Source organism: Dipodomys spectabilis, unplaced genomic scaffold, assembly GCF_019054845.1.
Source record: "Dipodomys spectabilis isolate Male_0828 unplaced genomic scaffold, ASM1905484v1 ptg000034l, whole genome shotgun sequence".
Classification (NCBI taxonomy): Eukaryota; Metazoa; Chordata; class Mammalia; order Rodentia; family Heteromyidae; genus Dipodomys; species Dipodomys spectabilis.
Genome location: NW_024870711.1, coordinates 8,515,892 through 8,529,741, shown reverse-complemented (window position 1 = coordinate 8,529,741; position 13,850 = coordinate 8,515,892). Strand labels below are relative to the sequence as shown.

The following is a 13,850-nucleotide window of genomic DNA, read 5'->3' as shown; positions in this document are numbered from 1 at the left end:
TCTCTTTTTCTGTGGCTGCTAGACCCACTCAAGGACAGCTTCCAATGCATGTAAAGCAGAGGGAAGGTGTTCTTTCAGTTAAGTGTATCAACTTCTATAAAGTTGTTCCTGAGGTATCATTCTACTTTGTATTGCTGAATGTTACTACATAGGTAAAAGGGACTGACAGGGCTTCTTCTCAGACCACACGTGGGAAAAGAGCATTTGACTACAGAAAAAGAGGTCCCTGATTCAAGTCTAGATTATCTTTTTTCTTGTCAGAAGACTATTATTGTTTAAGTCTCATTGCTTGCTATAAATCTGTATAAGTGATTATAACAGTTGATTGACTTTTAGTAGGCCAAATGAATCTAGAAATTTGCCTATTTTGCTCGGTGCTGGTGGCTCACGCCTGTAATCCTGGCTACTCAGGAGGCTGAGATCTGAGGATCGCGGTTCAAAGCCAGCCGAGACAGGAGACACTGTGGGATTCCTATCTCCAATAAAACCACCAGAAAACCGGAAGTGGCACTGTAGCTCAAGTGGTAGACCACTCGCCTTGAGCTGAAGAGCTGAGGGACAGCATCCAGGCCCAGAGTTCAAGCCCCATGGCTGACCAAAAAAAAAAGAAATTTGCCTATTTTAAAGTTTCCAATTTAATTGAATATGGACTTTTATAATATTTCCTATTGGTCCTCTGGATTTCAGTGGTGGTTTTTGTACCTCCTTTCTCATTTTTAATTTTACTAAGTTATTACTTTTCCATCTTCTGTCTAGACAGACTGGCCACGTATTTCTCAATGTTACTTATCTTCTCAAAGAAGCAACCTTCTGTTTCATTGATTTTTTTTTGAATATTGTTTCTACATTTAGTTTTTTAAATTTCTGCCCTAACTTTTATTATTTATTTCCACTTTACATTTTTTATTTGCCCTGTTCTTGTTTTTCTAGAAGCTTGAGGTGCATCACTATAATATCTGCTTGAGACCTTTCTGGTGTTTTTTGGCTGTTGTTTTGCTTTTATATTTTGGTGTCAGTCCTGGGGCTTGAACTCAGGGACTGGATGCTGTCCCTAACAATTTGTGCTCAAGAATAGTGTTTTTCTTCTGAGCATATCTGAGCACAGCTCCACTTCCAGCTTTTCTCTAGTTAACTGGAGATAGGAGTGTCATGGCCAGGCTGGCTTTACACTGTAATCCTCAGGTCTCAACCTCTTGTGTAGCTGGGAATACAAGTGTGAGCTGCCTACACCAGCCTGTTTTTGTTTAAACCAAAGGGTAATATCTATAAACTTTCCTTTTGGTCATGACTTTACTGCACCCCAAAAGTTCTGGTAAGCTGTGCTTTAACAGGATTTTAGGAATTTTTATTTCTTCTATGGCCTATTGGTCAACAACTTTTTGTTCAATATCTATGTGTTGTAATACATTCTGTAATTTCTTTGGCTGTTCATTTCTAGTCTCATTCTATTGTTGTCTGATAGAGAACAAGCATCATTTCAATTTTATAATACAATCTAAGATCATATTTTAGAAAATACAATCTAATTTGGCGAAAGATCCATGAGATATGAAAAAGTATGTGTATTGTACAATTGTTGGTGAAGTATTCTATAAATGTCTATTTGATCAATTTGTTCTACAGTATCATTTAATTACACTGTTATTTTGAAGCTGTGTAAGTAATTTGGGGGTATGGAACGCTTCCAGTATTATAGTGCTAGGGTCTGTATATGTTCATAAGAAGTATTTGCTTAAAGACATTTGGGTGCAAAAACTTTTGGATTCTATCAATGACTGTTATTTCTTCTTCTTTATGCTCTTTATTAATATGAAGTTGCTGTACATACAACTTGCCATTTTTCTATTTATTAGACAGTATTCATTTTAAAGTATGTTAGAGCCAGGTGTCAATGGCTCACATATGTAAAACTAGCTACTGAGGAATCTGATATCTGAGGACTGCAGTTCAAAGCCAACCTCTGCAGGAAAATATGTTAGACTCTTATCTCCAATAAAAATACAAAATGAGGAGAAGAAGGAGGATGAGGAGTAGAAGCAGGAAGAAGAGGAGGAGGAGGAAGAATCCAGAAATGGAACTGTGAAGTAAGTGGTAGAATGTTAGCATTAAAACAAACAAGCTCAAGAACAGAGTCCAGGCCCAGAGTTAAAGCTCCGGGACAAATACAAAAACAAAACAAAACAAAACAAAACAAAAAAAAACAAATATGTTGGATTGCTTATCCTTCTTTTGTCTTATAATGCTTCATTTCTATTTCTCTTTTGTTAGTGTATTCATTTAGCAGTGTTCTCTCATGTATTTTTTCTGTGATTGTTTATCTTCTTTTCTGTGTGTAGGATTATTTCCTTCTATGCCCCCATTGTATTTAGAATTACTGTCCAGAAATCTGCTTCTCTTATAATGGGATTTCCTTTATATGCATCTTGTTGATTCTCCTTTGTAGCTTTCAATAAGCTTTCTTTGTTGTGTATTTCTACCAATCCTTCTTCTCTGATTGTTCTTGTTTGCTTAGTATAATTCCCCCCCCCCAACTCCCGCTTGATGTGATGACACAGTTATGCTATTATTCATTGAATAGATTTTTTATATCTTTAGTTTATGTCTCTTCATCTGTGCCCATGAGTCATAAGTTTGGTATTCCAGACACTTTTTTTTGCCGTTTTTGTTTTTTTAATGTTTTTAACTAATTGATCTCATTCTCATGCTTTATTTTCAATTTCTATACTATACTTTCAACTTGTTCTGTCTTACTATGCTATCAAGAATTTATTTGGGCTATTAAGCTCTGCATTTTCAATATTTCAATTGGATATTTTCAAGATTTCTTTATTTTCATTGACTTTCTCTTTCTTGTTGTACATTGTCTTCTTCTGTTCAATTTTTTATTTGAAATGTTTGAGCTCAGTAAATTGTTAATTCCTCTATAAATATGATATGAAGTATACCATGGAGAGGAAAAGTTTCTTTTTTTTGTTTTTTTTTTTTGTCGGTCGTGGGTCTTGAACTCTGGGTCTGGGCGCTGTCCCTCAGCTCTTCAGCTCAAGGTGAGCGCTCTACCACTTGAGCTACAGCGCCACTTCCGGTTTTCTGGTGGTTTATTGGAGATAGGAGTCTCACAGTCTCTCCTGCCCGGGCCGGCTGTGAACCTCGATCCTCAGATCTCAGCCTCCTGAGTAGCTAGGATTACAGGCGCGAGCCACCAGCGCCCGGCTGAGAGGAAAATTTTAAATCATTAGCTCCAAACTGTCTGTGAATCTGAATATCCTCAGAGCTTATTAGACAAAACCTTCATCACAGGTCACTTCCCAGAGAGCCTATTGTAGGAGTTCTGAGTTGGAATCCTCCAGTTTTTCTTTGCGCTCTGCTCCGGTCCTCTTTTCTAATAGGTTTGTGGAGCCAATTCTCTCTGTCACTCATCTAGATGAGTCTGAAAGACGTGCTGACAGCAAGCCCCCATGATTTAACACTTCTGCCCCAATGATTTAATGCTTCTGCCCCCATGAATTAACGATTCTGCCCCCATTATTTAACGCTTCTGCCCCCATGATTTAACGCTTCTGCCCCCATGATTTAACACTTCTGCCATGCCAGGAACTCGGGAGGAGCATTCTGGTTATTGTAGAGGCGGCAGTCATAAGTGCAGAGACAGTATGTGATGACAGAGAACCTGCCAGTGATAATCACAGGTTGGCAACCAATAGGTGCTCATGAAGGCTTAGTGTGCTTATTAGACATACTTAAGCAGGTGGGGGTATAGCTCAGGGGTAGAGCATTTGACTGCAGATCAAGAGGTCCCTGGTTCAAATCCAGGTGCCCCCTTGCTAATCTTTTAGATGACACAGAGCACTCCTCTTGTATAATTAATTCTACTCAGGCCCTGCCTGTCACTTTGTTTCTGGAAGATTGGGTTTGTCTCCAATGGACGATACTTTGAAGAACAAGGACAAAGTCTTACCTGTTTCTAATTCTCAGCATGCATGACAGGACCTGGCAATTGACAAGATCTTGAGTATTAGCTGAGTGAATAAATGAGGAAAGAAATAATGAGCACTCCCTTGGTGCCTTGGAATATGAGCTGTTGCACTGGGTTCTATGTGAACTTCATGGAAGTCTCAGAACCAGTAGCTCTTGTCATCATTCTGTATAGGCTAAGAAGAAACACCAGGCATCATTTCCAGGTTAAAGTCTGGTAGCTTCCATATTGCTTAGTAGAAACAGGGGGCTAAGGGACACTACTTAAAGCTGCACAGGAATTGAGAGGAAGGCAGTTTCCAGTTTCAGGAAAATGTCCCTCAATAAAAGGCTGTAAGTAGAAAAAAGACTGGATGTGAGACCACTATTGAAGGAGTATTAATTCATGGGAGGTTGTGTCTAAGAAGTGGGGATGTAACTCAAAGGCACAACATTGGACTACTGATCAAGAGGGCTCTGGTTCAAACTCAAGTTCTCCCTTATAATCTCAGAAGATGCCTCATGGTGAGCCATTTCCCACCTTCCTGACCTCCATCTTACTGGTGCCTTTCACCTCACACTGTCAGTGAAGGAACAGTGGCACTTCAGAGCTAGCCACTGAGTGGTGAGCTGCATTTCTGAATTGCACAGATCCACAGGCTGCAGACCTGTCTTCAGATATAGGTACTGCAGGTTTCTCAAAGACGTGAGGCTGGTTCTCTTCAGGTTGAGGTTTTGTAATGTATAACAAAGAAATGAGACAGGCTAATACTAAAGGTGAGGTTGTGGAGGAATCAGTGATGGTCTTCCAACTCTAGAGAAAATCAGAAACTTCCAATATATGGAAGGAATGCTGGATGTAACTGGAAAGATGAAAAGTGCTTATGAGACACCTGCAATGGGAAAGGGGGTATAGCTCAGGGGTAGAGCATTTGACTGCAGATCAAGAGGTCTCTGGTTCAAATCCAGATGCCCCCTTCCACATCCTCTTTTTCCCATAGGAATTTTAGCTCACATTTTACTCTCTTTTCATTTCTTACAGTTAGCATCCTTTAAGCAGGTAGCTTTGTTCAACCTTCATATTTTATTTCCACTTTCCTCCTTCAGTCTGGTGTCCTTCCGATTCTTCATTTCTGGATCTTCTCCCTGTGCATATGTCTAATAATTCCAACTCAATTGTCTGGTCCACTTGTTCCATCATGGAGAAGAGAGATTCTGTAGTGCTTTTGCTCCAAATGCCAACTATGGGAGGTCTCTGACAACTTCTAAATGACATCTATTCTGTCTTCTCTAAAGGAGATGTGTGGCTGGTAGCCTAGGAAGGAGAGATTTGGCTATTTATGGTGTAACCAGACTGCAATGAGAAATGTCAGGGGGATTTAGGCAGCTTCTCTCTTTTTCTGTGGCTGCTAGACCCACTCAAGGACAGCTTCCAATGCATGTAAAGCAGAGGGAAGGTGTTCTTTCAGTTAAGTGTATCAACTTCTATAAAGTTGTTCCTGAGGTATCATTCTACTTTGTATTGCTGAATGTTACTACATAGGTAAAAGGGACTGACAGGGCTTCTTCTCAGACCACACGTGGGAAAAGAGCATTTGACTACAGAAAAAGAGGTCCCTGATTCAAGTCTAGATTATCTTTTTTCTTGTTAGAAGACTCTTCATTATTGTGTGGGTCTCATTGCTTGCTATAAATCTGTATAAGTGATTATAACAGTTAATTAGCTTTTAGTAGGCCAAATGAATCTAGAAATTTGCCTGTTTTAAAGTTTCCAATTTAATTGAATATGGATTTTTATAATATTTCCTATTGGTTCTCTGGATTTCAGTGGTGGTTTTTGTACCTCCTTTCTCATTATTTATTTTACTAAGTTATTACTTTTCCATCTTCTGTCTAGTCAGACTGGCCAGGTATTTCTCAATGTTATTTATCTTCTCAAAGAAGCAACTTTTTGTTTCATTGATTTTTTTGTATATTGTTTCTACATTTAGTTTTTTTAATTTCTGCCCTAACTTTTAAGTTTTATTATTTATTTCCACTTTACATTTTTTATTTGGCCTGTTCTTGTTTTTCTAGAAGCTTGAGGTGCATCACTTTAATATCTGCCTGAGACCTTTCTGGGGTTTTTGGCTGTTGTTTTGCTTTTATTTTTGGTGTCAGTCCTGGGGCTTGAACTCAGGGACTGGATGCTGTCCCTAAGAATTTGTGCTCAAGAATAGTGTTTTGCTTCTGAGCACATCTGAGCACAGCTCCACTTCCAGCTTTTCTCTAGGTAACTGGAGATAGGCGTGTCATGAACTTTCCTGCCAGGCTGGCTTTAAACTGTAATCCTCAGGTCTTAACTTCTTGTGTAGCTGGGATTACAAGTGTGAGCTGCCTATACCAGTGTGTTTTTTTTTTTTTTTAACAAAAGGGTTATATCTATAAACTTTCGTTTGGTCATGACTTTACTGCAAGCCAAAAGTTTGGTAAGCTGTGCTTTTGCAGGATTTTAAGTATTTTTATTTCTTCTATGGCCTTTTGGTCAACAACTTTTTGTTCAATATCTATGTGTTGTAATACATTCTGTAATTTCTTTGGCTATTCATTTCTAGTTTCGTTCCATTGTTGTCTGATAGAGAACAAGCATCATTTCAATTTTAAAATATATTATTCTAAGATCATATTTTAGAAAATATAATCTAATTTGGCGAAAGATCCATGAGATTTCAAAAAGTATGTGTATTTTACAATGGTTGGTGAAGTATTCTATAAATGTCTATTAAATCAATTTGTTCTACAGTATCATTTAATTATGCTGTTATTTTTAATCTGTGTAAGTGATTTGGGGGTATGGAACGCTTCCAGTATTATAGTGCTAGGGTCTGTATATGCCCATAAGAAGTATTTGCTTAAAGACATTTGGGTGCACAAATTTTGAATTCTATAAATGACTGTTATTTCTTCTTTTTTATGCTCTTTATTAATATGAAGTTGCTGTCATTGTCTCTTCATACTAGTTGTAGTTTAAAGTATGTTTTATCATATATATAACTACTCCTACTTACTTTAAGCCTATATTTGTTTTTCCCAGGGAGATGTGTTTCTTGTAGGCAATAATAGTTGGGTCTTATATTTTAATGCAACTTGCCATTTTTCTATTTATTAGACAGTATTCATATTAAAGTATGTTGGAGCCAGGTGTCAATGGCTCACATCTGTAAAACTAGCTACTAAGGAATCTGATATCTGAGGACTGCAGTGCAAAGCCAGCCCGGGCAGGAAAACCTGTTAGACTCTTACCTCCAATAAAAATTAGAAAAGGAGGAGGAGAAACAGGAGGAGGATGAGGAGGAATCCAGAAGTGGAACTGTGAAGTAAGTGGTAGAATGTTAGCCTTAGAAAAGCAAGCTCAAGAATCGAGTCCAGGCCCTGAGTTAAAGCTCCAGGACAAATACAAAAACCAAACCAAACCAAACAAACAAATATTGGATTTCCTGTCCTTTTGTTGTCTTATAATGCTTCATTTCTATTTCTCTTTTGTTAGTGTATTCATCTAGCAGTGTTCTCTCATGTATTTTTTCTGTGATTGTTTATCTTCTTTTCTGTGTGTAGGATTATTTCCTTCTATGCCCCCATTGTATTTAGAATTACTGTCCAGAAATCTGCTTCTCTTATAATGGGATTTCCTTTATATGCGTCTCGTTGATTCTCCTTTGCAGCTTTCAATAAGCTTTCTTTGTTTTGTATTTCTAGCAATCCTTCTTCTCTGATCGTTCCTGTTTGTTTAGTATACCCCCCCCCCCTTGATGAGTGGACACAGTTCTGCTATTATTCATTGAATAGATTTTTTATGTCTTTAGTTTACGGCTCATCATCTGTGCCCATGATTCATAAGTTTGGTCTTCCAGACACTTTTTCTTAGCGGGTTTTTTAAAAAATGTCTTTGACCAATTGATCTGATTCTTATGCTTTATTTTCAATTTCTATACTATACTTTCAACTTGTTCTGTTTTACTAGGTAATCAAATTTATGTGGGCTATTAAGCTCTGCATTTTCTATATTTCAATTGGATATTTTCAAGATTTATTTTCATTGACTTCCTCTTTCTTCTTCTACATTGTCTTCTTCATTTCGTTCAACTGTTTATTTGAACTGTTTGAGCTCAGTCAATTGTTAATTCCTCAATATGATATGAAGTATACCGTGGAGAGGAAAAGTTTAAATCATTAGCTAAAAACTGTCTGTGAATCTGAATGTCTCAGAGCGTATTAGAGAAAAGCTTCATCACAGGTCACTTATCAGAGACCCTGTTGTAGGAGGTTTGAGTTGGAATCCTCCAGTTTTTCTTTGAGCTCTGCTCCAGTCCTCATTTCCAAAAGTTTTCTGTGGAGCCAATTCTCTCTGTCACTCATCTAGATGAGTCTGAAAGACATGCTGACAGCAAGGCCCCATGATTTAATACTTCTGCCCCCATGATTTAACGCTTCTGCCCCCATGATTTAATACTTCTGCCCCCATGATTTAATGCTTCTGCCCCCATGATTTAATGCTTCTGCCCCCATGATTTAATCCTTCTGCCCCCATGATTTAATACTTCTGTCCCCATGATTTAACGCTTCTGCCCCCATGATTTAACGCTCTCTCCCCATGATTTAATACTTCTGCCCCCATGATTTAACGCTTCTGCCATGCCAGGAACTCGGGAGGAGCATTCTGGTTATTGTAGAGGAGGCAGTCAGAAGTGCAGAGACAGTATATGATGACAGAGAACCTGCCAGTGATAATCACAGGTTGGCAACCAGTATGTGGTCATGAAGGCTTAGTGTGCTTATTAGACATATTTAAGTAGGTGGGGGTATAGCTCAGGGGTAGAGCATTTGACTGCAGATCAAGAGGTCCCTGGTTCAAATCCAGGTACCCCCTTTCTAGAACCTTTTTTTGATGCCAGAGAGAAAAATGCCTAAAGTAGATGATGATGATGATGTTGATGATATCATCATCATCATCATAATGGGCCTTGACACTCATCTTGGCGCTATTGCTCCAATGTTGTCCCAGGAATGACCTGTACTATGTCCTTCTGTATCCTATATTCTGGGCAGGCCCTTTCTGAGTCATTTCTGAAAGGATTCAGCAGATCTGTCTATGGCTAGTTACACTATACCACTGACTTAGCTCAAAGAAAAGTCTTTGCCACTCATTGTGGGAAATCTGTGAGGTCAAGGGCTTTTCTTGGGGAAAGTCTTGTCACCTACATTGGAAGTCTTTCTGGACCACTGTGTATCATGCTCCTTGATCCATGACCCACAGGCTGCTCCTTTGCTTCCTAACACTTCTGTAGAAATGTTTTTACATATAGGTTTATTTTTCGATTAAATTGTCTTTAAGGCTGGGGACAGTATTTTATCTGTTGCTATGATCTTGACATGGATTATAGGACCTGTCACCCAAAATTCTAGACTTTTGTTGAGTGGATGAGTCATGCAATGAAACAATTTTCTTCCTCTTGAGTCCTTGGAACATGGGGCTCTCCTTGGGCTATAAGCTACTTGATTTAGAGCCTAATCACTGTCTATGGATTTAGGGTGAATATCAGAATCAGGTGCCCTTTTCAGGTGACAGGTGGTCCCTTACCAGAACTCAAGAGAGGAGTAAGGAAGGCTAGTTAAGTTTGGAGAGGGGAAATGTATGAGGACTGGCTTCAGTAAGAAAAGCTTGTGAGTTTCTTGAACATGGAAAGGTGATACTGGTAATAAATATGTTGGTAGTGGGTGTGGTACCATAGTTGAAGAAGTACTAATGAAAGGTTACATGTAATTGGGGGTATAGCTCAGGGGTAGAGCATTTGACTGCAGATCAAGAGGTCCCTGGTTCAAATCCAGGTGCCCCCTATTTTTGATTAAGTAGATGTTTCCATAACAGCTTCTTTCTCCTCAGTAGATATCAAAGGAATCTTTTTCTGGAACTAGTAAATTGGGAGGCTTTACTATGCTGGTTCTAAATGTAAATTAGAATCATTTTAAGAGCCTATAAAAGCACCATTCCCATGCCCCACCCCAGACCAATTAAATCAGGACGTATTAGTGAGGCTCACATACAGTAAAAATCTCCCCAGTGTCCTCTAGACTGTAGCTGAGGTGAGAATCGGTTTGGTGGAAGTTCTGGGAAGTCTTCCCTTTCTGAAGCTTCCTCATTCCAGCTCTGGCTGTCATCTGTGTTCTGAACCTTGTGTCTATGACATTCTCTTATGCTGTGTGCATCCTCATCATGAAATACACTTTGTTATGTGTACAAAATCCTTATGTGCACAACACTGACCACTGGATTGAACAGAATCTGTCAGAGACAATTGCTTTTTCAGTACCCTTTAGTTTTCTTAATTTTGCCATTATCCATGCTTTCCCCCTGGATTTGGATTAGTCTTTTTTTTTCCACAGCCATCAGCATCTACGGCCCAGTGAGAGGGCCTTCATCAGTCTTAGAGAGTTGGCAGAAAGTGAAGTATCAGCATAGTAAGTAAATTCTGTCTTGTGTCTAGCTTATGTGACAGTCAAAGTAAACATTATGTCTTAGTCAACCTTTAAAGACAATCCCTATAGAAAGCATCAATGTACCTTATCAACTATCTCAAAACTGAACACTGTAATGGCTTTCTGTGATTTTTGTAAAACAAATTGCTTTTTGTGGTAGAACATCTCAGAAATTGTGTGGGCTCACATATATAGCTGATTAAGTACACTTCATTAATTTTTATTATATTTCACATTAATCATCTTTTATGACTTCTTTCTATAACTACCTAAAACACATTTCATGATTCTTCAGATTTATAAAACAATACTAGTTTATACCTGAGATGAATTACAAACAGATTCTTGTAATAAAACTATTTTGGAGGAACAAAGTCTTAATTTCTACACTGAATGGAAGAGAAACAACCATTTAAAATGGAGGCTGGTCAATGAAGGCTTGCCCTGGCTTTGTGTGAAGCAAGTGGTGCCTTATTTTACTCCTGAATTGTAAATATTCTTTGTCCTCCAATCTCTCTTATCTGTGCATAATACTAGTGTCTGAAACCACAGAACTTGCTCTGTGGTGTGCCTTATAGGCTCCGTCATAAAAATGGAAAGTTTTTCTTAACAATAGACTCACTTTTTCTTTAGTGCTTTTTCTTCCTTAAAACCTTTCAATATTCGTTTTGTGACTACCCAGAAATTTGACTTGGAATTGAACATTGGTCCCTTCCCCCTCCCAGCCTCAGCTGCCAGCTAAGGATCCTGAGAACATACCTGTAGTGTCAGCCTCCTTTCTGCCCCCTCCTTCCTGTCTCAGCCCTCTGCCCAATTCTGGCAGCCCTCTGGAGACTCCACCTTTCCTAGAACTTCCCATCAGCATACACACCTGATAGATTTCCTAGACACCATCTCTTAGACCTCCCTCACCTGGGGCCCCTACAGCTCCAGGTTCTCTGGAGACTTGAGACTTCACCTCTTTAGGGATCGTCCCCCTCTGATCCCAGTGCTCCTCACCCTCACTCAGGTCTTTGAGGGTGTTTCACATGCCCTGACTTTCATGGACCATTTCAGAACCTGGATAACAATCGCATTTTCCTCCCCTTACTATAATGTCCTTCCTGAGAGTGTCAAGAATTTAATGATGGCTGGCATGTGGCTTAGTGTTAGAGTGTTTGCCTAACATGCATGAAGCCCTGGGTTCAATTCCTTATTACTATATAATCTAAAAAAGCTGAAAGTGGTGCTGTGGCTTAAGTGGTAGAGTGCTAGCCTTGAGCAGAAGAGGGGACGGTGCCCAGGCCCTGAATTCAATCCCAAGAACAAGCCAAAAAAAAGGAATCTAATGCTTAGACCATTTCAGGTTTTGTAAGCCTAAATAAGAATCAGAAAGGATATCTAAAGACAAAAGGTATTTCCTATTGCATACTTGCATTGCAGCATCCGTCTGTGTTAGCAGTTTGGACATGTTTCATCTTTTATGCCTGAATCGTATTCCACCTTGTGATCTGCCATCATGTTTTAATCACTATTTGCATGGCTACGTTTAATCAGTATTTAGATGGTGACAAGTTTTCTACAAATTCAAAATAATGCAATGAACCTCCACAGACACATGTCTGTGTACATTTTCCTAAGTATTTCTGAAAAATAAAATCCTAAAGTGAGCTCATTACCAAATCATTTTTCCCAAGTAACATTTTTAATAGAAGAAATGTGTTCGATGTGGAACTCTTGAAGATAAATAATAAAAGCATTTTTAAAAGCTGAACTCATTTATACTTCCCTTTTTGCTCTGAACTTTCTTTCATGCAGGAGGGAGTATTGTGACCTAGTAATACTTACATACCCAATTCAATGCAGGGATTATGGATGTAAATACTATAGCTTATTACATTGTAGCTACTCAATAATTGGTATTGATGGAAAATTATCTGGATGATTTGAAGGTCTCAGCTGCACAAGTAACCAAAGCCACAAATGTACATACAGATATGATAGTGAAAGAAGAGAAAAAATCTGTAAAGGAGCTTGGAATCCAGAGCTCAGAAATGCAAAGGCAACCATCCAAACCAGCAAGATTGCCTTGCTCTGGTGTCCTTGACTCATATAAAGGAGAATAATTATACTGTTTCTTCAGATCAGGGGGTATAGCTCAGGGGTAGAGCATTTGACTGCAGATCAAGAGGTCCCTGGTTCAAATCCAGGTGCCCCCTGTTTTGCACCCCTCCTTTCTTGATTTAATGTTCTCCATAACAGATGTGTCTTCAGTCATACCACCTCTGGCAAAATGATACTTTTCCCTTGATATTACCTCTGTGCCCTTACCTGTGCTTGGTGACATTTCAGATGAGTCCCCGTTGCTGAGACACTGTACTTCTCTACAACTTCTGCCCTATATTTGGCTTCATGTCATTTTTAGACAAGCAGGAGACAGAAACCACCCAGTTGTTTAAGCAGAGAAAGCTTAAGAGAAATATTACTATGCTCTGAAAGGAGAGTAACTACAAATATGCAATCGATCCAGGAGCTGGGGGCTCATGCCTGTAATTCTAGCCACTCAGGAGGCTGAGATCTGAGACTGCAGTTCAAAGCCAGCCTGGAATGTAATGTCTGAGACCCCAAATCTCCAATTAACCACCAGAAACACTCTCCCACACTGCTCTGTGGCCCACTGTCCCAATTCCGGACTCAAAAAGGGACAACCTCCCATTAAAGCACAGTGGAGATATCCCCTACCACCGCCACCACTCATGCCCCCAGGTCAAATGAGATCTGGATGCTAGAATTGTTGCTCCCAGGCCTTCTGGGAATAGATGCCAATCCAGGACTCAGGCCAGAACATGCCTCCCACTATGACTAGCAGGAATCCACCTACCGCAGATGCAGAATCGCGCCGACACTAGACTGCTGTGTGCCACATAACGGGAACACACCGTGAGGCCTAAATGTAGCCAGAACACCAGACTGGCCCACACATCACAGAACTCCAACAACAGACCGGGACACATGACACTATCTGCACCACCCAATGCTGAAGATTGTCGAATGCAAGAAAAAGCCAAAAGTGTTGCTGTAGCTCAGGTGGTAGAGTGCTAGCCTTGAGCAAAAGAAGCTCAGGGACAAGCACCCAAGTCCTTAGTTCAAGTCCCATGGCTGGCAATAAAAATCACTAGCTTTTCTGTATGCCAATAAAGAATAAGCAGAAAGGGAAATTATGAAAATAACTCCATTAACAGTAGCCTCAAAAAAATACCTAGGAATTAACCAAACCTAACCAAAGACATAAAAAATCTTTACAGAGAAAACTATAAAAATCTGAAGAAAGAAACTAAAGAGGACACCAAGAAATTGAAACACTTTTCATGTTCATGGATAGATAGAATCAAATATTGTGAAAATGG

General features: G+C 39.3%; 5 non-coding genes across 5 annotated transcripts; all 5 read left to right on the top strand.

Annotated features, from left to right (window-relative positions):
- Window positions 1-3,747: 3,747 nt before the first annotated feature.
- On the top strand, window positions 3,748-3,819 carry Trnac-gca. Its single transcript has one exon. It is a non-coding gene; the product is annotated as a tRNA-Cys (tRNA).
- A 1,038-nt stretch (window positions 3,820-4,857) lies between these two features.
- On the top strand, window positions 4,858-4,929 carry Trnac-gca. Its single transcript has one exon. It is a non-coding gene; the product is annotated as a tRNA-Cys (tRNA).
- Window positions 4,930-8,785: 3,856 nt separating this feature from the next.
- Window positions 8,786-8,857, top strand: Trnac-gca. The gene has a single exon. It is a non-coding gene; the product is annotated as a tRNA-Cys (tRNA).
- An 896-nt stretch (window positions 8,858-9,753) lies between these two features.
- Window positions 9,754-9,825, top strand: Trnac-gca. The gene has a single exon. It is a non-coding gene; the product is annotated as a tRNA-Cys (tRNA).
- A 2,765-nt stretch (window positions 9,826-12,590) lies between these two features.
- Window positions 12,591-12,662, top strand: Trnac-gca. Its single transcript has one exon. It is a non-coding gene; the product is annotated as a tRNA-Cys (tRNA).
- The last annotated feature ends 1,188 nt before the right edge of the window (window positions 12,663-13,850 follow it).